Genomic DNA, 24,684 nt, shown 5'->3' on the forward strand with positions numbered 1-24,684 from the left:
GGTGGAGAAGGAGGAAAAAGAATAGAAGGAGGGGATAGAGGAGAGGGAGGAGGGGGTAAATTACTGCAAGTACAGTAGGTACTATCTAAGCATGGCCTTAGCAGGACTGCCTCTTTGAGAGGAATTAGTAAATTCAAGGGTGTGCCTTCTTTAAGACTTAATAATTCCATGCATGTATGCATATATATATTCAAAACAATTGAATGATGTATTCCCAAGACGATGTTTACATTTTCATTATAGCCCTATTTTATAATAATCTGAAACTGGAAATAAGCCTACTGTCTTTCAACAATAGGACAGATGAATAAATTGTGCTATATTTATAAAATTTTGTATATACTAGTGTACCAGATAGGATTACAGAAAACAACCTAACTGGATCTCAAAGCATCTTATTGAGGGGAACACATCAGCTATAATATGTATTATAGCATTTTACCTCTATAGAGTTTCATAACAGTTGTAACTAAACTATAAGGTTTATCCTTTGCTGGAAAAATAGTATAAAACACCTAGGAACTCACTAAAATATTGAGCATTTCGTGAGGAAGGAGACACGTGGTTGGGCAGAAGAAGGTAAACAAAAAACACATAGGTAGGTTATTACAATCTTCTGTTTCCTGACCTGTATGACAGGAATAGATTTTGCTTAATAAACAGTGGTCTAGATGTACATTTTTAATGAGATATTTTTATTAGTCTTTGACAATTTTACACATGAACTCATTGTATTTTAATCAAATTTTCTTCCTATTTCCTCTTCTCAACTCCTCCTGGATCTATTCCTTCCCCCCCCCCACTTCTCCTGGAGCCCCTCAACTTGCCTCCCCCATGTCCTGCTCTTCTTTCTTTTAATAACACACCGAGTCTAATTAATGTTGTTCCCATGTTCATGGGTGTGAGACCATCCACAGCCTACAAGGGCCCAACAGGCCATGTCACTAAAGAAAATTGACTCTCCTTCTCTGCAGCCATTAGCTGTCAGAGAACTCCTCAGTTAAGGGTAGAGTTCATAAGCCTTCAATCCATGCCAGAGTGGTGACTGGTGTCATCTTGTTCAGGCAGGAACAGTTACTGTGGGTTTATGAGTGCAGTGGTCTTGTGGTGTTCAGGAAAAGCCAGGTGCATATTTAGATCCATGTATTATATTTCACATCAAAAGACATTTATGAATATTTTTAAATCCTATTGGCTGAATTATAGAGTTGAGGCCACCCATAAGAAAGCGTACTCGAACTCATTAGCAACCAGGGAAGTAGAATCAAAATATCAATGAACTATTACTTTGTATGAAGCAAAATAAAAAACCCAAATGAGCAATAATTCCTGTACCAGTGAGGATGAGGGCAAGGTTCTTTTACACATACTGAATGTTACAGCTTTATTGGAAAGTGATGTGTAATGCTTACTACAAGAAAAATAAACAAAACAAACCATCATGATTCATTCAATCCTGAATGCTTGCTAGTACTTGGGAACTATAGGTGTAAGTAAGAACTATTGTTATAAGACCTCTGAGGTTAAACAGCTTAATAAAGTAATGGTTGACTAAATTAGAACATGAAACACCACAGGATGTTGTACACCACTAATAAAGAATGAATTAGACACACCATACTTTCCTAGAAGGGATTTCCATGAAGTCTTACTGACAGGTGAGGAGGCAGCGAGAAGCACAAAAGGTGTCATACCATTTGTGTAAGACAACACCAGCCACACACATTCCCAAACTCCGACAAACACATCAGAAATAGACCTGTACTGTGCTGCTCACATGGGTTTTGAATGGGACTTCCAGGCTGATATGGTTTTATTTTGGAAGAAAAAGCTTAATGAACAGCTAGATTTATGGAGCTGAGGGTGTATCACAGTGATGGTCAGAGCTTGTCTAGTAAACAGTTTTTCTTCCCCCTCCTCCTCCCCTTCCCACTCCTCTTCCTCCTCCCCTTCCCCCTCCTCCTCCCCCTCCTCCTCTCCCTCTTCCTCCTCCCCCTCCCCTTTCCCTTTTCCTTCTCCCCCTCCTCCTCCCCCTCCTCCTCCCCTTCCTCCTCTGCCTCTTCCTCCTCCCTCTCCCCTCTCCCTTTTCCTCCTCCCCCTCTTCCTCTTCCCCCTCCTCCTCTGCCTCTTCCTCCTCCCCCTCCCCTCTCCCTTTTCCTCCTCCCCCTCTTTCTCCCCCCCTCCTCCTCTCTTTCCTCCTCCTCCCCCTCTTCCTCCCCCTCCTCCTCCTCTCTTTCCTCCTCCTCCCCCTCCTCCTCCTCTCTTTCCTCCTCCTCCCCCTCCTCCTCCTCCTCCCCCTCCTCCTCCTCTCCCTCTTCCTCTTCCTCCCTCTCTTCCTCCTCTTCCTCCTCTTCTTCCTTCTCCTCCTTCTCCTCTTCCTTCTTTCTCCTCTTCCTCTCTTCTTCCTTCTCCTCCTCCTTCTCCTCTCCCTTCTTCTGGATTTTAGAGATAGGACTTCTCTGTGTTATAGGCCTGGCTGTCCTGGAACTGGCTCTGAGGACCAGGCTGTACTTGAATTTACAGAGATCTGCCTGTTTCTGCTCCCCAAGTGCTGGGATCAAAGGCGTGGTGCCACCACTGCTGGACATGCAAATTTTCTTTAAACCGGAATGGCCACAGATGAACAAATAGGAAGAAGACAATTCCTCACAATTCCAAAGGAAGAACATTAGCAAAAAGAGGCTGTCTTAAATATGGTGATATGCCTATGTTGTTCCTGTTAGTTTGTCCCTTTCCTTCTAAGTGAGCTGCACTTTTTCTGGGGGCTATGGGTTCATTTTCTGGTGTTCACGTGATTTACTTCTGGGCCACACCCCCTGCCTCTGTCTCACTTCAGGTTGTCTTTGAATTTGACATCCTCCTCCTCCTCCTTCCTGTCTGGAATCTCCACCTCCAGAGGGCTGGAATTACAGGTGGCGCATACCACCCGACTGAGTGCCACACTTGAGAATAGCAATGTGAACAAGCTATGGTCATGTGTCCTATTACTTCAATAAACTGATTACATGTTACAATGCTGTGAATTTCCCTTTTTTTAGTTTTAAAAATAATGTATATATATTATATAATTTTATTTTATGTATATGGGTTTTATGAGTGTTGTATTTGCATATATGTCTGATGTGTACCATTGATGTGCCTGGTGTCCTCAGAGGCCAGAAGAGGACACCATATTTCCTGGAGCTGAAATTACAGGTGGTTATGAGCCACTCTCTGGGTATGGGGAATTGACCCTGAGTCTTTGAAAGAGTAAGCAGTACTCTTTACTGCTGAGCCACCTTTCCAACCCCTACTACTTATATTTACAAAAATTAAATGTGATGCTAGAGAGATGGCACAGAAGGTAAACATGATTGCTGCAGGAGGTTGGTGACTGGAGTTCAAATTCTGGAAAACACACAAAGGGTTTGTTGACAACCACAAGCATACTGTGGCATATGTGTCCATACACAAATCCTGTGCACATATGAGCACACGCTCATACACACAAACACACAAAATGATAATAATTTAAAAAATGTGAATCAGCCTCAGAGGAGCAATAGAAGGATTTAAGAAGAAGGCAGTGTTACTATAGGAGAGACTGCTCCATGTGTCCTGGCTCCTTAAAGATCTTACGCAGGATAAGATGTGGACATGAAAGACAACGGTACTGATCCTGACCTGTGAAGGTGTTTGTATGTGTGTGTGTGTGTGCACATGTGCAAGTGTACATGTATGTGCTAGTGCCTGCTTTAGTTTTTAACAAAATATGTTTAAAATGGAAATTAAAACCAATAGAAAAAAGAATAAAAAGTAGAATATGGATTCTAGGCAGTTGCCTCAGTCAGTAAAATTCTTGCCTTGCAAACATGGGGACACCTGACTGTCAACAGCCACGTAAAAAATTGAACATGGTGGTAAACACTCCTGATCCTAGTGCCAGAGCGTAGAGTCAGGTAGGTAAAAGAGAAAAGAGGTAAAAGAGGAAAGGGAAAGAGGTGTATATATGTCCACGGTCCTGTTGTCCATTGTTTCTTCAAGGTCCTTAATATCTCCCCAGAGCTCCCTAGACAGCCAGCCAAGCCTGCTCTGTGACCTCTGTGACAAAGAGAGAGCCTGTCTCTAAACAAACAAACAAACCATAGATAGCTCCAGAAAAATGGCCCCTGAGAATAATTTCAGGTCTCTACATGTGTGCACACTTAAAGGCGTGTGCCACTATTTTCTGACCTATTTTACAAATTTTCAACATGAAATAGCATTTCCATGAAATCCATTGTAAAACTTGTTGAGAACATTCTGCAATGCGAATCGCAAGCTTTAGCATATTATTTTTGGACTTTGTTTTGCTAACTTTGTTAATAAGTGATATTATTCCACACCCTGCCCTCTTAGTAAAGCTCTTTGTTATGTTTAGTAGGAAAAAAAAGATGAAAGATTATGCTTCCAAGTCATTCCTTTTCAAAGATAACTGTTGTAGAGCATTGTAAGAAAAGGAAAACGTACACATATATCACCTTCCCTTTGTCTTTTGTTTCCCTAACATCTTCTTCAGAAGTACATTTTGCAGGTACAACAGACTAACAAAACACACTGTCTGGCATGGTGAACCTCCCTTCAAGTTGTCACTCAGGGATGTCCAAGAGACTCCCAAACAATGCCAGCCATTGCTCCAATCCTTGCTTGTCTCTCAGAAGTTGAAGTTCAGGCTCTGTGGCTGATGACCCCAAGTACTTCAGACACAGGACCTGGAGGAACCGAGCTGTAACTGAATGTATAGCCCCCTGAGAACTATCTCTCATAGTCTGTATGTGAGAGAAGCTGCCAAAGGAGCAAAAGTCCTCCCTCAGTGCATAAAGTATGAACTACAGCAGTGATTAGCTTGACAAGAAACACGTAAGGGAGCCGGAATGGCACTGTTATCTTGGAGATAAACAGCAGTCTTATTGGACTAACACCCACTCAACAACAGGGAGTCATGCTTACTTTAGTTAGCCATTTGCCTGTGGCTGATGTCATAGACCTTAGAGGAAAGCCTACTGCGGCCATTTTCCTACACCAGGATAAATCCAAACTTCTGTCTAAATACTCTGGGCTGGGAAGATGGCTCAGCAGTTAAGAGCACTGAAGGCTCTTGCAGAGACAATTCCCAGCAACCACATGGTGTCTCACAGCCATCTGCAATGGGATGCCCTCTACTGGTGTGTCTGAAGACAGCTCCAGTGTACTCACATACATAAAATAAATCTTTAAATACTCATATCTACAGGTAAGTATAGTCTCACTCCTTATCACAGAATCTTCTTATTTTGCAGCAGCTGGAGACCATCACCAAAATCTTCAACTGGTCAAGATACAGAGAACAACTGACCATGGGTGACCACAGTTGATACATCTGCAACTCAACTACTGCTCCCAAGGCTCTGGGAACATCAAGGAAGAGAGGAAGAGCCAGAGGACAAGAACTTCAGAGGAGGACAGTGTCTGCTGTGAGACTCTCCTCTATACACAGCAGGGAGCTGTACCCATGAAGCCTCAACAATATGGCTGCCTATTTAAGACCTGCACAATGGTACCTGTTGATAGGTCAGTGAGAGTGGAGAGACTTTTACACGGCCCCACCCCTAGACAAAGAGCTGCTTTGAGAGGGAATCAATCTTCTCCAGAGATGATTGATCAGATCCTAAATAGTCATCACTGAACACCTCTCTGTAAGAACAACACTAAATGGTCTTAGTTAATTTACAATAATTGTAAAAAGGCCCATGAATTTGTGAAGGGCATGGAAGGAATTGGAGAAGGGAGCGGGCAGGTGGTAAGAAATTCTCAAAAATAAAATAAAGGCAAGAAAAGCAAATTTATTTATTTATTTATTATTTATTTGTTTGTTTGTCTGTTTGTTTATGACAGGGTCTTGCTTGTTTGTTTGTTTGTTTGTGACAGGGTCTTACTGAGTTTTGCTCTGGCTGTCCTGGTACTCACTTTGTAGACCAAGGTGACCTTGAACTCACAGAGACCTGCCTGACTCTGACTCTTGAGTGATATATTACCATGCCTGGCACATTTTATTTTATTTTTAATTTTTTTTGGTTTTTTGGATTTGGTTTTTTTGAGACAGGGTTTCTCTGTATAGCCCTGGCTGCCCTGGAACTCACTCTGTAGACCAGGCTTGCTTCGAACTCAGAAATCTGCCTGCCTCTGCCTTCCAGAGTGCTGGGATTACAGGCATGCGCCAGCACTGCCTGGCTAGTCTGTGCTTTTTTACTGGAGAATTGAGTACATTGATATTAAAAGGTATTAAGGAGAAGCAATTGTTGCTTCCTGATATTTTTGTTGCTAGAGGTGGAATTATGTTTATGTGGCTATCTTCTGTTTGGTTTGTTAATAGAAGATTATTTTCTTACTTTTGCTAGGGTGTAGTTTTCCTCATTGTGTTGGAGTTTTCCATTTATTATCCTTTGAAAGGCTAGATTTGTGGAAAGATATTGGGATATCTTATATATATATTAGCCTGTGCTGGCATTTATGTTCTCTTAGTGTCTGTATGACCTCTACCCAGGATCTTCTGGCTTTTATAGTCTCTGGCAAGAAGTCTGGTATAATTCTGATAGGTCTACCTTTATATGTTACTTGACCTTTTTCTCTTACTGCATTTAGTATTCTTTTGTTGTTTTGTGCATTTGGTGTTTTGATTATTATGTAATGGGAGGAATTTCTTCTGGTCCAAACTATTTAGAATTCTGTAGGCTTCTTGTATGTCCATGGGTATGTCTTTCTTTAGGTTAGGGAAGTTTTCTTCTCATTTTGTCCTGGATTTCCTGGCTGTTTTGAGTTAGCTTTTTTGCAATTTCTTTGACTGTGTGTCAATGTTTTCTATGTTATCTTCTGCACCTGAGATTCTCTCTTCTATTTTTTGTATTCTGTTGGTGATGCTTGCATCTGTGACTCCTGATCTCTTTCCTAGGTTTTCTATCTCCAGGGTTGTCTCCCTTTGTGATTTTTTTTTTTTTATTGTTTCAACTTTTTAAAATTCTGGGTAGTTTTGTTCAATTCCTTCACCTGTTTCATTGTTTTTTTCCTGTAATTATTTAAGGGATTTTTGTGTTTCCTCTTTAAAGGCTTCTTCCTGTTTATCTGTGTTCTCCTGTATTTATTTAAGGGAGTTATTTATGTTCTTCTTAAAGTCCTCTATCATTATCATGTGATGTGATCTCAATCCAAATCTTGCTTTTCTCGTGTGTGGGGTTATCCAGGACTTGCTGTGGTGGGAAAACTGGGTTCTGATGATGACAAGTAGCCTTGATTTCTGTTAGTAGGATTCTTATGCTTGCCTTTAGCTATTTGGTTCTTTCTGGTGTTAGTTGATCTTGCTGTCTCTGACTGGAACTTGTCTGTCCTATAGGCCTGTAAGCCTGTGTCAGCACTCCTGGGAGCACAGCTCTTTTCTGGCAGTACTGGTGCACAGAGGGTTGTGGAGCCTCCCCAGCTCCAGGGTGCAGATGGTGATCAGAAGGATCCTGTCCCAGGTACTCCTCTGTTCATGGGCCCTGGGCCCTCCTAGCCTGTCTGGTCTGCTCCAGACAGTAATTGGAGAGAATGTGGAGATTACAATTCTGAGGCCAGAAGTGAAAGTGCTCCCGGGAGTCCAGCTCTCTCCAGGCAGGACCCATGCACAAAGGGCTGTGGAGCTGCCCCAGCTCCAGAGTGCACATGGAGACTGGCTGGTCTTTAATTTCTAAAACCATTTTTGAATTCCTGGAATTACTTTTCCCTTTGTACTTTATACCCATTTGCTAGATGGTAAGATCAAGGCCCAGAACAATGTGTAACAGCACAGTGCTTCAGGTTGCTGATGAAGTTGGAATTAAGAGTATGGGTCTCCTGTATTTTGGTTGAATTGTTTGAACTAAATATTGATTTTCAGGAACTCACTAAATTCTTCATTTCAGAAGAAAATCTGTGGCCAGAACTTTCTGACTTTCAATTTCTCTGCAGCAAGTTATAAAAGTGAGGTCTCTAAGGTGTGTGTACGTTCAAAAGGCAGAGCCAAATCAATGTGAAGTTTGAGATCTGAACCTGGAGGAGTCCATATATATTTTTGAGTGAAGAACTCCCAAAGGAGTCACATTTTGTGCTGATTTACTGGGTACAGATTTCTGGCTTCCAGACGAAGCTCTGCACGCTTAGTTCAAAAATCTGGGAGTGAGTATTGCTTATGTACTGAGGATGTATTGTTTAGGCAAAAGCCACATTTAAGAAACTGGAAAATTAATACATGATACATATAATATAGGTATAATCCTATGGGTTTAGTATATACTAACCTAGTTGTCCTTCTCCACAAGCCTAAGAGACAGGCACATCCTTATTCTGTTCTTGGGGACGGATGTGCTGGGCTATGGCCTTCTCAGCCTCCACAGACCTAAGTCCTGTCTCAGCCACTGTACTGTATCACCTAGGGAAGGATTTAAAAACCCTCAGTTTTAGATAATTCTGTTATATGGAAACAAGAGAATTTGGCTTCATGGTGTGGCCATTCTGGCTGCTGTGCTATCAGAACAAGCAGTGCTGGTTCTCCATGCTTCTCTTAGTCAGTAGCTCCGACTTATGCTTTTCATGCACTATTGAACCAAATCTCTTGTGTCGACAAGGCACAAGATGATGAAAGGAAACAACTTGGGAGGTTCCAAAGTCAGCCTGGCTTTTAGTGCCACCCCTCCAGTTTAAACAAAACAAAACAAAACAAACAAAGCAAAACAAAACACCCCCTAAACCTCAGGTGCTTCCAGCAGAGGGCCCAGTGAGATGCAAATTTTCGGTTTCAGAATTGTCCCCTTGGTTGTTTTGGTCTATCACTTAGGCTCAAAGTATCTGGAGGAAGCCAGCATGCCCACAGAAAATCACTTTTTATTCATACACACAGCTGGTGAGGAAGCGAGAGGCCAGAGAAATTTGTGTATGTGACATCCCTTCAAAACAAACATTTACACAGGGAGGGGTTTGTTTTGTGTGAGGCAATTGAAAAGACACTTTCCTCCCCTAACCCTAACCCTAACCCAACCCTAGCACCTTCAATCCTGCTGATGGAGTTTGCTGTGGTGGGAATTAGGGATTGAGACTGGGGCTGGAGAGGACATTGCCTTGATTACAAACATGTATGCAGTACCTAAGAGGAACTTTTGTTTTTCAACCAAGATGCCCAAACCTGGCTCCCTCTGTTTCAAGTCACCTGGACTGAAAACCATTTAAAGCTCCATATCACTTTATTCTGTTCCCAAGAATTTCAGTTGAATCTCTCTGCCAACCTCGTGGGAACATGGTGGCACCTCAGATCATTGCTCTGATCTCTATGAGAAGTCTCTATTCATGGATACTATGGGAGTAGTGTTCAGAAGACACCCACTGATACCTGGGAAGCTGTTTCATCTCTCAACATGCTAAGAAATGCCAGCTATTAAAAATCTAAAACTTGATAAACAGAGCCAGAGTTGGAAGTGGCTGTGAAAGGGTTAACTCAGGAACTTTGGAAAGGTCATGGAACACTTAAGGGCAAGTGTTCCCCCCTCCCAGAAGAGAGAGGCTAAATTACATTTTTCAGACCACAGGGAGGTCCCTGCAGCTAGGAAAGGCCCAGAGTCCATTGGCCACCTACCTCATCCTATCAACCAATTAGTTTAAAGGTAACACTGTTCTGCCAATCACATTGTGCCTAATGGTGGCTGCCTGAGAACTGTACAAAAGGCCCCTGCAGTCCTATGCGTGGGGTCCTTCTGTCTCCACGTGCAGGGCAGCCCCAGCATGCTGGATATTAAATAAAAATCCTCTTGCTTTTTGCATCAATTCCCATCTCAGCATGGTCCACTCAGGGGGTCTCTCCGGTAAGTTAAGACTCCCTCAAGTCTTACATCTGCATGGTTTTTCAGGGGCTGCTACCATTGTAACAACAAAAGGTAACCTGTTCAGAGTGTGCCTACCCACCTTGTACTTACTATTTTAATTGATGCTGACCACTCCTAGTCAGAGAATGAGACCAGGGTTCCCAGTGCTGCAGAGATAGCCTCCAGGAACACAGAGGTTGGTGTTTGCTTAAAAGCCGGTTTAGTTTGTCTCTACGAGATGCTTCTTAGTTACACAAAGATTTGGTTGTTTGAAATAAAACACCAGCCTGACACTTTGAAGGAGTGTGTGTGTGTGTGTATGTGTGTGTGTGTGTGTGTGTGTATGTGAAATCAGTGATAAAGAAGAGATGAAGTTACTTTACAAATTCAGTGGTTTCTTATGCTGGATTAATGCCTCTGTGTAGATAGATACCTTTCTGGCTCCACAGGACTCTTGGTCTCATTCCAGGCAGTGCTCATATAAAACTGTCTTCTTCAGTCTGCTCAGATTCCAATAGTCTGTTCTGGGGGCTCTGCTTCATCTAACAGCCTAGGGATGAGAGTGCAAATGAAGGGAAGACACATGGACTTATTTACATCCCCCAATCTATGACTCACACTGAAGTCCTGTATTAGAGGACTGTAACAAAATGTCACAGATTTGGTACCTTAATTATTTTTTAAAAAATCTGCTTTTCATAATCCTTCAGTGCAACTGCATTTACACAGGACCTTTAATAGGCAACTATGGTTAAGTGAAATCATAATGGTGGAGCTCTAATTTGAAATCATTGGTGTCCCTTATTGAAAGAGGAAGGGACATGAGATTTCTTTCCTTGATAGAACCAAAGACAACTGTCAGCAGTCCAAGAAGACAACCCTTATGCAGAACCTTGATCAGGGTCTGGTAGCCTTCAGAATCGTGAGAATGAACATTTCTGCTATTTAGGAAAGCCTATCTGGAAAGTTTTACTTTTTATGGTATTTGTGTTTCTTACCAAGCTCACATGCATACTTATATTACTATTACTTTTGCTAATTGAGGCCTCTTTTTTCTTGTCTTTACTGGTATGTGTGTACAGGGCTGGGTATATATATGAATGCAGATTCCAGACAGCAACCTTGGAATCATACTGTAGGTGTTGTCCAATTTGTTTTTGACATGGTCTCTCAGTGGCCAGGCACTCACAATGTGGACCAGAGTGGCTGGTCAGCAAGACCCAGGGATCTGCCCATCTCTGCCTCCCTGTAGTTGGAATTACATGTCCATGCCACCACACCCAGTTTAAAAACTAAAAAAAAACAGAACGCCATAGGCTCTGAGAGTCAAACTTGGATGTCAAGCTTGGATGACAAGTGTGTCACCTCTCCAGCCCGAGAATTATTTTCTAGGAACTAAAACAGTTTCATGGCTCTAATGATTCCCATGGTAAAAGCTGTTTTTTTTTGAAATTTAGAATCATTTGATGCTCATCACATTTAACTAGTATGATTTTAGTGAAAAGAAACATAACTGCAGTTTGAGTCTGCACATTAATCACAGGAAACAGAACAAGAAAAATTGTCACTGGCTGTAAATTTTAGAGACATCTCACTCACATTTGAATATATTCTTCGAGTGTATAGTTTGTCTCTTCTGCATATTTGTTCCCATTTCTTAGGAATCTTAGGAGCCAGGAAATTTCAACAGGGTGTTTCATGTCTCTGCTTTATTCTTTAAAATCAAAATTAAATCTAGAAAGTTTTGTTTAATATGGGAGAGTCTTACTTCACAACCCAAGGTGATTTCCCTGCCTCAGTTTTTTTGTGTTAATGTTATAGGTATGCATTTTATGTTCTTGTAAAGGTGATAGAGGACCTTATAGAGAAAGTGAATAAATCCATTAAAGTAATCCAGGAAAACACATACAGGTGAAGGAAATCGAATAATACCATTCAAAACCCAAAAATGGAAATAAAAGCAATAAAAAAAATGCAAACAGGAAAACCTAGGTAAGCGAACAGGAACTGCAGACATTAGCATCATCAACAGAATATAAGAGATGGATGAGAGAAGGTCAGGTGTAGAAGATGCAATAGAAGAAATAAGATTGGCCGAAGAACATGTTAAATCTAAAATATTCCTGAAACAAAACATCCAGGAAATCTGAGAGACTATGAAAAAACAAAACCTAGCAATAATAGGAATAGAAGGAGAAGATTCCCAGATCAAAGGCCCAGAAGATATTTTCAACAAGCGCATAGAAGAAAATTTTCCTAACATAAAGGAGATGCCTATGAAAGAATAAGAAGGTAACAGAACACCAAAATATTGGACAAGAAAAAAATCCACTTGTCACATAGTAATCAAAATACTAAATGTACAGAATAAAGAAAAATGATTAAAAGCTTCAAGGGCAAAAGGCCAAGTAACATATAAAGGCAGGCTTATTAGAATTACACCGAATTTCTCAATGGAGATCCTAAAAGACAGAAGGGCCTTCATAGATGTCTTGCAGACTCTAAGAGACTACAAATGTGAGCCAAGACTACTATATCCAGCAAAAATTTAAATCATCATTGATAAAGAAAACATGATATCTTGTGGCAGAATAAAATTTAAACAATATTTATCCACAAATCCACCCCTATGGAAGATACTAGAAGGAGAAATCCAGCCTAAGAAGGTTAACTACACTCATGAAAACATGGGGAATAAGTAATCTCACACCAGCAAAACCAAGATACAGAAACATACACGCCACCACCACCACCACCACTACCTCTACCATCAAATTAACAGGAATTAACAACCATTGGTCACCAATATCTCCATTATCAATGAATACAATTCCACAATAAAAAGACAGGCTAACAGAATGGATTTAGAAATAGTATCCATTCTTTTGCTGCATATAAGAAATACACTTCAACATCGAAGATAGACATTAGACCAAAGTAAAGAGTTGGAAAAGATTTTCCAAGCAAACAAACCAATAGCCATTCTAGTACCTAACCGAAAAGACTTATAACAAAAATGAATCAAAAGAGACAGGGAAAGATACCTCATATTCACAAAAGGAAAAATCCAACAAGTGGTTGTCTTAGTTCTGAACATCAATGCCCCAAATGCAAGGGCAGCCACATTTGTAAAAAAAATATATCATAAAAACTTAAATCACACATTGAACCCCATATTTTATTTGTTTTTTGTCTTTTTGTTTTTGTTTTTTGGAGAAACAGTTTCTCTGTATAGCCCTGACTGTCCTGGAACTCACTCTGTAGACCAGGCTGGACTTGAACTTGGAAATCCACCTGTCTCTTCCTCCCAAGTGCTGGAATTAAAGGCATGCGCTACCACTGCCTGGCCAAACCCTATACTTTAATAGGGGGAGATTTCAACACCCCACTCTCACTAATGGATAGGTCATTTGGACAAAAACTAAACAAAAAATTAATAAAACTAACAGACATTATGACTCAAGTGTACCTTACAGATATCTACAGAACATGTCAACCAAGGAAGAATATACTTTGTTTTTAACATTCCATGAAACCTTTAAAATTAATCACATATTTGGTCACAAAGGAAATCTTAGTAGATAACAAGAAAACTGAACTAACTCCTGTATCCTATCAGGTCACCAAGGATTATAGATGAATTTCAACAACAACAGAAACAACAGAAGTCTTTAAAGTTATGGAAACTGAACAACTCTTTGCTGAGTGATCACTAGGTCAAGGCAGAAATAATGAAAGAAAATAAAGATTTCCTAGTAGTCAATGAGAATGAATGCACAACATACCCAAACTTATGGGGTACAATGAAAATAGTACTAAGAGGAAAGTTCATAGCACTAAGTGCCTTCATAAAGAAATCAGGGAGATCTCATACTATCAATTTACAAGCACACCTGAAAGCTCTAGAACAAAAGAATCAAACACACCCAAGAGGCATACATGGAAAGAAATAATCAAACTCAGATCCGAAATTGATAAAATAGAAGAAAAATGAACAATACAAAGAATCAATGAAACAAAGAGTTGGTTCCTTGAAAAAAATCAACAAGATAGACAAACCCTTAACCAAACTAACAGTATCCAAATGAATACAATTAGAAATAAAACGGGGGACCTAACATGAGACCCTGGGAAACCCCAAAGAATCAGTAGGTCGTACTTCAAAAACTTCTACCCCATGAAATTTGAATATCTAAAAGAAATGGACAAATTTCTTGATAGACACCACTTAGTAAAGTTAAGTCAAGATCATATAAGCAATTTATACAGATCTATAATATGGAAAAGAATAGAAACAGTCATTAACAGTCTTCCAAACAACAACAACAACAACAACAACAACAACAACAACAACAAGTCCAGAGTCATGCAGTTTTAGCCCAGAATTCTACCAGACTTTCAAAGAAGATCTAATACTAATACTCCTCAAATTATTCCAAAAATAGAAATAGAAGGAATGTTGCCACGGTCACCCTGATACCCAAACCACTTAAAAACTCAAAAAAGGAAGAGGATTATGGAACAATTTCCCTCATGAATGTTGATACAAAAACACTCAGTAAAATATTTGCAAACTGAATCCAAGAGCACATCAAAAAGATCATCCACCATGATCAAGTAGATTTTATCACAGAGATGCAGAAATAGTTCAACATACAAAAATCTTCCAATGTAATCTACCATATAAACAAACTGAAATAAAAACAACACATGATCATCTCATTAGATGCTATAAAAGTCTTTGACAAATTCATATACCCCTTTATGATAGAAATCTTTAGGGATACCAGACACATACCTAAACATAAACCCATTTTCAATATCAAATTAAATGGAGAGAAACTCAAAGCAATACCACTAAAATCATGAACAAGAAAAGACTCATATATATTCAATATAGTACTTAAAGTTCTAGCTAGAGCAATAAAACCACTAAAGGAAACCAAGGAGATACAAATTGGAAAGGAAGAAGTCAAAGTATATGTAGATGATTTGATAATATATATAAGTGACCCCAAAAATTTTATCAGAGATCTCCTACCTTCACCCAAGTGGCTGGATATAAGATTAACAAAACCAAAAGAAAAAAAAAACCTCTAAAACAAAAGAAAATAGTAGTCCTCCTATATACATATGATAAAATTGTTGAGAAAGAAATCAAGAAAACAACACTTTTCAGAATAGCCTCAAATAATATGAAATATTTTGGGGTAGTTTTAACCAGACAAGTGAAAGATGTGTATTACAAGAAATCTTTAAAGAAAGAAATTGGAGAAGAATTCAGAAGATGGAAAGATTTCTCATGCTCATAGGTTGGCAGGTTTAACAAAGTAAAAATGGCCATTTTACCAAAGGCAATCTACATATTCAGTGAAATCCCCATTAAAATTCCTACAGATGTTTCTTTACAGATGTTGAAAGAAAATACTTAACTTCATATATAAAAACAAAACAAAACCAAAAACCCCTAGCTAGCTTAGTTTACAAGATAACAATCCTATACAACAAAAGAACTCCAGAGGTATCATTGTCCCTGATTTAAAGTGGCACTACAGAGCAATAGTAACAAAAATTTCATGGTATTGGCATAAAATAGAGACAGGTTGATCAATGGAACTGAATTGAAGACCCAGAGGTAAATCCACATACTTATAGACAGCTGATTTTTGATAAATCAAAATTATACAATAGAAAAAGGAAATCGTCTTCAACAAATGGAGCTGGTCTAACTGGATTCTGCATGTAGAAAAATGCAAATAAATTCACATCACATATGTTGATCAAAGACCTCAACATAAATCCAGATACATTGAATCCAATAGACAAAAAAGTGGGAAATAGGCTTGAACACATTGGCACAGAAGACAGCTTCCTGAATAGAACATCAATAGCACAGACACTAAGAATAACAATTAATAAATGGGACCTCATGAAATTGAAAAGCTTCAATAAGGCAAAGGATACTGTCAATAAGACAGCAGCCTACAGAATGGGGAAAAATTTCCAACAACTCCACATCTGACAGGAGGTCAATATCCAAAATATATAAAAAATTCAAAAAACTAGTTATCAAACAACCAAATAATTCAATTAAAAATGTGGTCAAATATGAGCAGAGATTTCTCATTAGAAGAATCTCAAATGGCTGAGAAACACTTAAAGGAATGTTCAACACCCCTAGCTATCAAGGAAACACAAACCAAATGACTCTAAGATTGTACCTTACACTTGTCAGAATGGCTAAGATCAAAACCATAAGTGACAGCTCATGTGTGAGGACGCAGAGCAAAGGGAACACTGTTCCACTGCTGGTGGGAGCACCAACTTGTAGAGTCCCTTTGTAAGTTAAAATGGCAGTGTCTCAGAAAACTGGACCTCAATCTACCTCAAGATGTAGCTACACCGCATTTGGGTCCATCCTTAAAGGACTTCATTCTATCACAGGGACACTTGCTTAGCCATGTTCACTGCAGCTTTATTCATAATAGCCAGAAACTGAAAAACAATCTACAAGTCTCTCAACTGAGGAATGAATAAAGAGAATGGGGTATCTTTTCACAATACAACATCAGTCAGCTTTTTAAAAACCAACATCATTAAATTTACAGACAAATCGATGGAACTGGAAAAATTATTCTTAGTGACGTAACCCGGACCCAGAAAGACAAACATAGTATATACTCACTTATAAGTGGTTACTAGATGTAAAGAATAAGCATGCAATAATCCACAGACTCAGAGAAACTATGCCACAAGTATGGCTCCAATGGAGATGCATGAATCTCCTTGGGAAGGGGAAATAGAATAGATTTTAAGGGTAGACTGGGGGTGAGTGGATGGTAGCCGGCAGGGAAGATGTTGAGGGATGATGGAGGAAGCAAGTACTGGGAGAGACAGCTGGATCAGGAGCATCTCCGGGGTGAGCTAGAAACCTAGTTCAATAGAAACTCCATGAAATCCTAGTAATGGGGTATATGCAGCCTGACCTGACCATCTCCTTTAATCAGGTAAGATTTCCAGTGGAGAGATTGGGACACCAAGCCAGGTAAAAACATTTGACCTACAATTGTACTGGCTACAAGATGTGCTGGGTAAAGGTGGAGCAGAAATTGTAGGAGTGGCCAACCAGTGATTGGTCCAGCCAAAGATCCATGCCAGGAGAGGGAGCCCAACCTTGACAGTGCCTGGGAGGCCAGGAGCCAGAGACCGGAGAGCTGAGAGAACTGGTATAGAATAAAACACAACTGGCCAAATGAAAACAGCAAAAACAGATGCAAACCACAAAACCCCAATTAAATAACCCCAAACAAACAAAAATCTGTGAAATGATTCCTTATGATATTCTGCTATCGTTATAGACTGGTGGCTAACTCAATTGTCATCAGAGAGGCTTCACCCAGCAACTGATAGAAACAGATGCAAAGACCAACAGCCAAACATTAGGAGGAACTTGGGGAATCCTGCTGAAGCAGGGGAAGGATTATAAGAGCCAGAGGAGTCCAGGACACCACAAGAAAACCCACAGAATCAAATGACCTGGTCTCCTAAGGACTCACATAGATCGAATCTAGGGCCTCCAGCCTGCATGGGCTGACCTAGGCCATTCATATATTAGAGTTAAAGAGCTTGGTCTTTGTGTGGAACACCTAACAGTGGGAGCAGGGCCTGTCTCTGACTCTGTTGCCTGCGTTTGGGACCCCTTTCCTTCTATTGGATTGCCTCTCCATCCACAAGGACAGGTGCCCAGTCTTTAACTTGATATGGTATGTTCAGTTGATACCCTTGGGAGGCCCATGCTTTTTCTGAAAAGAAGTGGAGGAGGAGTGGATGGGTGGATGGGGCTGGAAGGAAAGGAGGGAGGGGAAACTGAGGTGGGGATAGGATATATGAGAAAAGAATAAACAAAAATTATACAAAGAAAGCAGAGTGGGATTAGGGATGCTAATAGAGGGAGCAGGGGGCTCACGAGCAGAATAGTAAAATTTAGGATTTTGTATACTAACCCCAACACTAACTTAGAGAATGTGATACACACATAAACAGTGGAGTCTTATTCAGATTATGTAACAGAATGAAATGCCATTTCAAGAAATTGACAGGGCTAGAAACCATCACATCAAATGAACCAAGCCATCTGAGTGTAGTTTCATAGAAAGAGAGAACTGAGGGTCGCCTTCTTACCTTCCCATGAACACTGTACCGTGTACACACACAGAGACTCTCTCTCTCTCTCTCTCTCTCTCTCTCTCTCTCTCTCTCAAACACACACACACACTTAAAGAAAAAATTCAGACAAATATGGCATGTTTTTTTCTCATATGAAGAATCTAGATTTTTAAAAAATTATCATTCAAAAAAGTTGTAAAATGTGTACATTTTATGAGATGGTAATTGCCCCTCAGTTTGTTAGAACTTAGACATGTTTATACTTTCTCTCTCCTTCCCAGGGCATATACCACTGTTGCTTCTTTTATCTGTGCCATATCCAGAAGACTCTTCTTCCAGGACTCCTTGGAATTTCATAATGACTTCTTTGTTGTTCAGCTCAAAGTACACTTCTCCATGGTCCCTTACTAGATTTTCAGGGTATCCAGCACAAATATCACCTCATGCCGTTTTGACTGGATCCTTGTGAGTGGTACTAGGTACTGCTGGACCCTGGTCGGTTTGCGTGTTCTTTCTGTCTTCCAGGAGAAACTGTCTTTCTCTGCATGTCCATGGTCATTTCCTCCTCTGCCCTGCTGGTGTCTCAGTGGGTGCACTTGCTTGGTTCAAGGCCTTTAGGTTTTCTAGCAGAGGATGTGAGTTTTCCTCTTAGCACTGCTTTCAATGTGTCCCATAAGTTTGGGTATGCTGTGCCTTCATTTTCATTAAATTCTAAAGTCTTTCCTTATTTCTTCCTTGACCAAGGTATCATTTAGTAGAGCATTGTTCAGTTTCCATGTGTATGTGGGCTTTCTGTTGTTTTTGTTGCTATTGAAAACCGTCCTTACTTTATAGTGATCTGATAGGAGGTATGGGATCATTTCAACCTTCTCATAATGTCTGTTTTGTGACCAATATTATGGTCAATTTTGGAGAAGGTACCCTGAGATGCTGAGAAGATGGCATATTCTTTTGATTTAGGATGAAGTGCTCTATAGATATCTATTAAATCCATTTGGTCCATAACTTCTGTTAGTTTCACTGTATCTGTTTCATTTGTGTTTCTCTGATCTGTCCATTGATGGGAGTGTGGTGTTAAAGTCATCCACAATTATTGCATGAGGTGCAATGTGTACTTTGAGCTTTAGTAAAGTTTCTTTTCAAATGTGGATGCCTAGCTGGACAGTGGTGGCCCATGCCTTTAATCCCAGCATTTGAGAGGGAGAGACAGGAGGATTTCTGAGTTCGAGGTCAGCCTGGTCTACAGAGTGAGTTCTAGGACAGCTAGGCTACAGTCAGGGAAAACCCTGTCTCAAAAAACAAAACCAAACAAAAAAACTAAACAAAAAAATGTGGGTGCCCTTGCATTTGGAGCATTGATGTTCAGAATTGGGAGTTATTCTTGGTAGATTTTTCCTTTGATGAGTATGAAGTGTCCTTCCATGTCTTTTTTGATGACTTTTGGTCGAAAGTCAGTTTTATCCTATATTAGAATGGCTACTCCAGCTTGTTTCCTGGGACCATTTGCTTGAAAAATTGCTTTCCAGACCTTTACTCTGAGGTAGTGTTTGTCTTTTACATTGAAGTTTGTTTCCTGTATGCAGAAAAATTCTGGATCCTGTTTATGTATCCAGTCTCTTAATCTATGTCTTTTTATTGGAGAATTGAGTCCATTGATCTTAAGAGATATTAATGATTACTGATTGTTGCATCCTGTTATTTTTGATGTTATTTTTATATTTGTGTGGTTATCTTCTTTTGGGTTTGTTGAAGGAAGATTACTTTCTTCCTTTTTCTAGGGTGTAGTTTCTCTCCTTGTGTTGGCGTTTTCCATCTATTATCCTTTGTAGAATTGGATTTGTGGAAGGACAGTGTGTAAATTTGGTTTTACCATGGAACATCTTAGTTTCTCCATCCATGGTGATTGAGAGTTTTTCTGGGTATAGTAGTCTGGGCTGGCATTTGTGTTCTCTTAGGGTCTATATGAGATCTGCCCAGGATCTTCTAGCTTTCATGGTCTCTGGTTAGAAGTCTGGTGTAATTCTGATAGGTCTTCCTTTATAAGTTACTTGACATTTCCCCCTTACTACTTTAATGCACTCTTTGTTTAGTGCATTTGGTGTTTTGATTATTATGTCCCAGGAGGAATTTCTGTTCTAGTCCAGTCTGTTTGGAATTCTGTAGGCTTCTTGCATGTTCATGGGCATCTCTTTTTTAGGTTAGGGAACTTTATTTCTACAATTTTGTTGAAGATATTTACTGGCCCTTTAAGTTGCAAATCTTTGCTCTCTTCTATACCTATAATCCTTAGGTTTGGTCTTCTCATTGTGTCCTGGATTTCCTGGATGTTTTGGGTTACAAGCTTTTTGCATTTTGAATTTTCTTTGACTGTTGAGTCAGTGTTTTCTACGGTATCTTTAACACCTGAGATTCTCTCTTCTATCCCTTATATTCTGTAATTGATGCATCTATGACTCCTGATTTCTTTTTAAGGTTTTCTACCTCCAGAGTTGTATCCCTTTGTCATTTCTTTATTGTTTCTACTTCCATTTTTAGATCCTGGATGGTTTTGTGCAGTTCCTTCACTTATTTGTTTGTGTTTTCCTGTAATTCTTTAAGGGATTTTTTGTGTTTCCTCTTTAAGGGCTTCTACCTGTTGACCCATGTTCTCCTGTATTTCTTTAAGGGAATTATTTATGTCCTTCTTGAAGTCCTCTATCACAATCATGAAATGCAATTTTAAATCCAACTCTTGCTTTTCGGGTGTTTTGGGGTATCCGGAACTTGCTGTTGTGAGAGAACTGGGTTCTGATGTTGCCAAGTAGCCTTGGTTTCTGTTGATAGGGTTCTTGCACTTTCCTTTTGTCATATGGTTATCTCTGGTGGTAGTTGTTCTTGCTGTCTTTAGCTGGAACTTGTCCCTATTGTGGGCCTGTACACTTGTTTCCATACTCCTGGGAGACCAACTCTCTTCTGGCAGGGTTTGTGCACAGAAGGCTGTAGAGCTACCTGGCTCCCTGGTGCAAATGACCACTGGAAGGCTCCTGTCCCAGCTCCTCTACTAATGATTTGCCCTGTGTGCTCCTAGCTGTTCCCCTCCAGAGAGATATTGGAAAGAAAGTGGAGATTTCACCATTGTGCTCAGAAGTGGAGGTGCTGTTGGGAGATCACTTTCTCCTGGTGGGCTGTGCACATATGACTGTCGAACTGCCTGACTCCCTGGTGTAAATGGCAACTGGAAGGCTTCTGTCTCTTTTATCCCCCTTTCAATAAATGATCCCATCATTCACTGGGAGGCTAAAGCCAGAGGAATGGGAGTCCACCTCGATCTCTTTTTCATTTTTCATGAATGATCTGTTGTTCATTCTTGTTGAGTTTGCATTTCTACACCCTGATAGTACACATGTCCCTGATGTGACTACTCCACCTTAACTCAGATTCCCATCATTACACATTGCCATCCATATATCTTCTTTACCACCATATATCTCTGAGTAATTCTATAAAGTTTAAGTATTATTGCACTGTTTCCTGATCTTGTCTGCCAGGGATGCCCATTGCCTTCTCAAGTCTAAACTTCTCAGCAAGGCATGGAGACTGAACTTTTGCAATGGCTCCTTGCATCAAATCTTTTTCTCTTGCTATGATAAAATACCATGGCCAAGGCAACTTATGGGAGGAAAATTTTGTTGGGTTACAGTTCCAGAGGACTGGAGTCTACAATATTGGGGACAACATGGCACCAAGTGGTAGGCATGGAGGCAGGAGCAGAAAGCTATGAGCTCACATTTCCCTTAGAAAACAGAAAGCAGAGAGAGCAACCTGGATAATGGTATGTTTTAAAATTCTCAAAAACCACCTTGCCATACGGTGATGGTACACACCTTTGATCCCCTATCCCAGTAAGATAGTTGCATTCCATTTGTGACAGACTCCTGATCTCATTTATGTGCACTGAGCTACTAAGAATCAGAGACAGGCTGATCTCTGAGTTCAAGGCCAGCCTTGTATACAGAGTAAGTTCCAGGACAGCCAGGACTACAGAGAGAAATCCTGTTTTGAAACAAACAAACAAACAAACAAACAATCTACAAACAAAAATAGAAACAAAAAAAAGGTCAAAATTAAAATAAGACTGTCTCTAGTGACATACTTCTTCCAACAAGGTCTCATTTCTGAAACCTTCCCAACCAGGAGCACTCATTGAGGACAAGTGTTTAAACCCATGAGCATGTGGAGGATGTGCATTTATACCTCCTCCATCCTTGGGACTTCCATCCTTGGGACTCCTCTGTCCTGCTGCTGCAGTAGCTATCCCGACGACAGATTTAAGACACTCTCTCTGGGAAAAGTGCTTCTGTTTTGTTAAATATACTTTTGATTGTTACTTTCTTCTTCTACTTGTTCATTTGTCTATATTTTGGTTTGCCCTCCCTATTAAGGATGTAAGAAACCCCCTCTGAGACACAAAACACAGTAGTTATTTCAGTAAACAGGCACCATCCCCTGGGACCTCTTGATTTTCATTTCTTTTTGGTACTTACCAAAAATACTATCCCAATAATTGTTTTAATACTTGGTTTATTTCCCCATTTTAAGGGGAGGTCAGAAGATGGGGGCCCTCACCTTCCATATTGTTTGAGACAAACTCCCTTGTAGTTTCCAGCTGCCTATAGTGGGAGAGATAGTCTGTGAGCTACTAAGTATTCTTTGATCTTTGCCTTCTTGTAGGAACCCAGGGATTAGAGATGTGTGCACTACTGTGTCTAGCTCTACGTGATGTTGGGTATCCAGACTCAAGTGACAAGGTTTGCACTGCAAGCACATTGCAAGAACCCAGGGATTATAGATGTGTGCACTACTGTGTCTAGCTCTATGTGACTTTGGGTATCCAGGCTCAAGTGACAAGGATTGCACTGCAAGCACTTTGTCTGTTTTGTACTACCCTCAGCTCTCCCCCATTTCTTTATGCCATTATTTATTTATGTTATCATGGGTCATGGTATTTACTTCATGCTCTGGATGATATATCTAATATTTTTAGCTTTATCAAGAGCTCATTAATTAGGTGCTAATGAGTTACTTCCTTCTATGTGTCAATGTGCACTTTTCTGCTGCCAAATGGAACTACAAAATGCTGTTCATGTATGTTTCCTATCTTTGTCATAGAATTAGAACCAGCTATTTCTCTAAGAAGCTGAGTTCTCTACTTTGGTTTTGGTTTTGTGTCTTATTAGTTTTATTATTTGGAGCTCTTATCTGGGTCACACAAGCCATTATCGCTACTTGGTGGCATTGCTCCTATGCATTTTAGCTGATGGCCAGCAAACGTATGTGGGCATATCAACCTATGTGTGTCCCTGTATCTGTCCCTATCGGTATAAGACCACTGAATTTGCATTAGGCTAATGTGTGGAGCCTCCATTATCATATGGATTGGCCCAATCTTTCCTTGATTAACTGTAAACCCTTTCTCTAACAGTAAGAAATGTGGCTCCCACCAGCTCCCTTCATTGTTTAGTTCTAGTATGGTTGCCTCGTGATAGCAGCATTGTTGATCCATACTCCCATGGGAAACAACGTTATCCAGTAGCATTCCACTTTAAATCAGAGGCATTGCTCTTTCCCAAAGTTACTGAGTCTTTGCTTTTATCTCCCCCATCCCAGTAAGATAGTTGCGTTCCATTTGTGATAGACTCCTGATCTCATTTATCTGCACTGTATTCTGGGAAACCCTACCCCTAAATAGTGTTTTTTTTTTTTAAACATGTGTTAAAGATCACCCTGTATGCTACAAAGTTCTGTGAGTTTCATAACTGCATACTGTTATATGTTTATAATTATGATACACAGAAGAGTTTTGCCATACTGAAAACATCTTCCCATTAAAGACATATGATACCATATGCCTTTAAGCCCAGCACATGGGAGGCAGAAGCAGACTGACTTCTGTGTATTTGAAAATAGTCTGGTCTACTCTCTTAGTTACTGACCACCCAGGACTGTATAGTAACCTTGTTTCAGAAACAAAAAGAAAGCAGAATTTAACCTTACAAAACTCAAAATAAAGCAAGCAAACAAATAATCAAAGCAAGCTCCTCTCCTCCTTTTTGTTATCTGTTTAGTGTTTTCCTCCAAACTCTTGGTATTTTTGATCTTTGGCCTTTCTCATAATGTCCAATAATTTAGCGCAAACACAATACAGCAGCTTATACCGGATTCTTTCACTTAGAAACCTGCATGTAAAGCTCATCCATGTCCTTTGTGATTTGTAGTTTCTTTTCTTTTGTTTCTGAGTAATATTCCGTTGCAATGGGCTTTATTCTGTTTTAAATATTTTCAGCATTTTGAAATACTTACAGAATGGGCTAAAGGGTGATAGATGGCTGTCTTATTTTGAAATTTTTGAATATTACTTTGAAAGGATTGTATAATATAAATTTAACTATTTTAGAAGCATATCTTATTTAATTGGTCAAGAATTTACAAAGTTATTTAATAAGTACTTGATTTCTTTTTTTTTTTTTTCTTTTTTTGTATAGAATAGAGTTTATTTAGGGCAGAGGATGGGAGTTAGGCAGAGGGAGAGGGAGAGAGAGAGAGAGAGAGAGAGAGAGAGAGTAGAGAGTAGAGAGTAGAGAAGTGGAGGCAGGCCATGACCACATGGAGAGAGTGGGGA

Source organism: Apodemus sylvaticus, chromosome 3 (assembly GCF_947179515.1).
Source record: "Apodemus sylvaticus chromosome 3, mApoSyl1.1, whole genome shotgun sequence".
In the NCBI taxonomy this organism is placed as follows: domain Eukaryota; kingdom Metazoa; phylum Chordata; class Mammalia; order Rodentia; family Muridae; genus Apodemus; species Apodemus sylvaticus.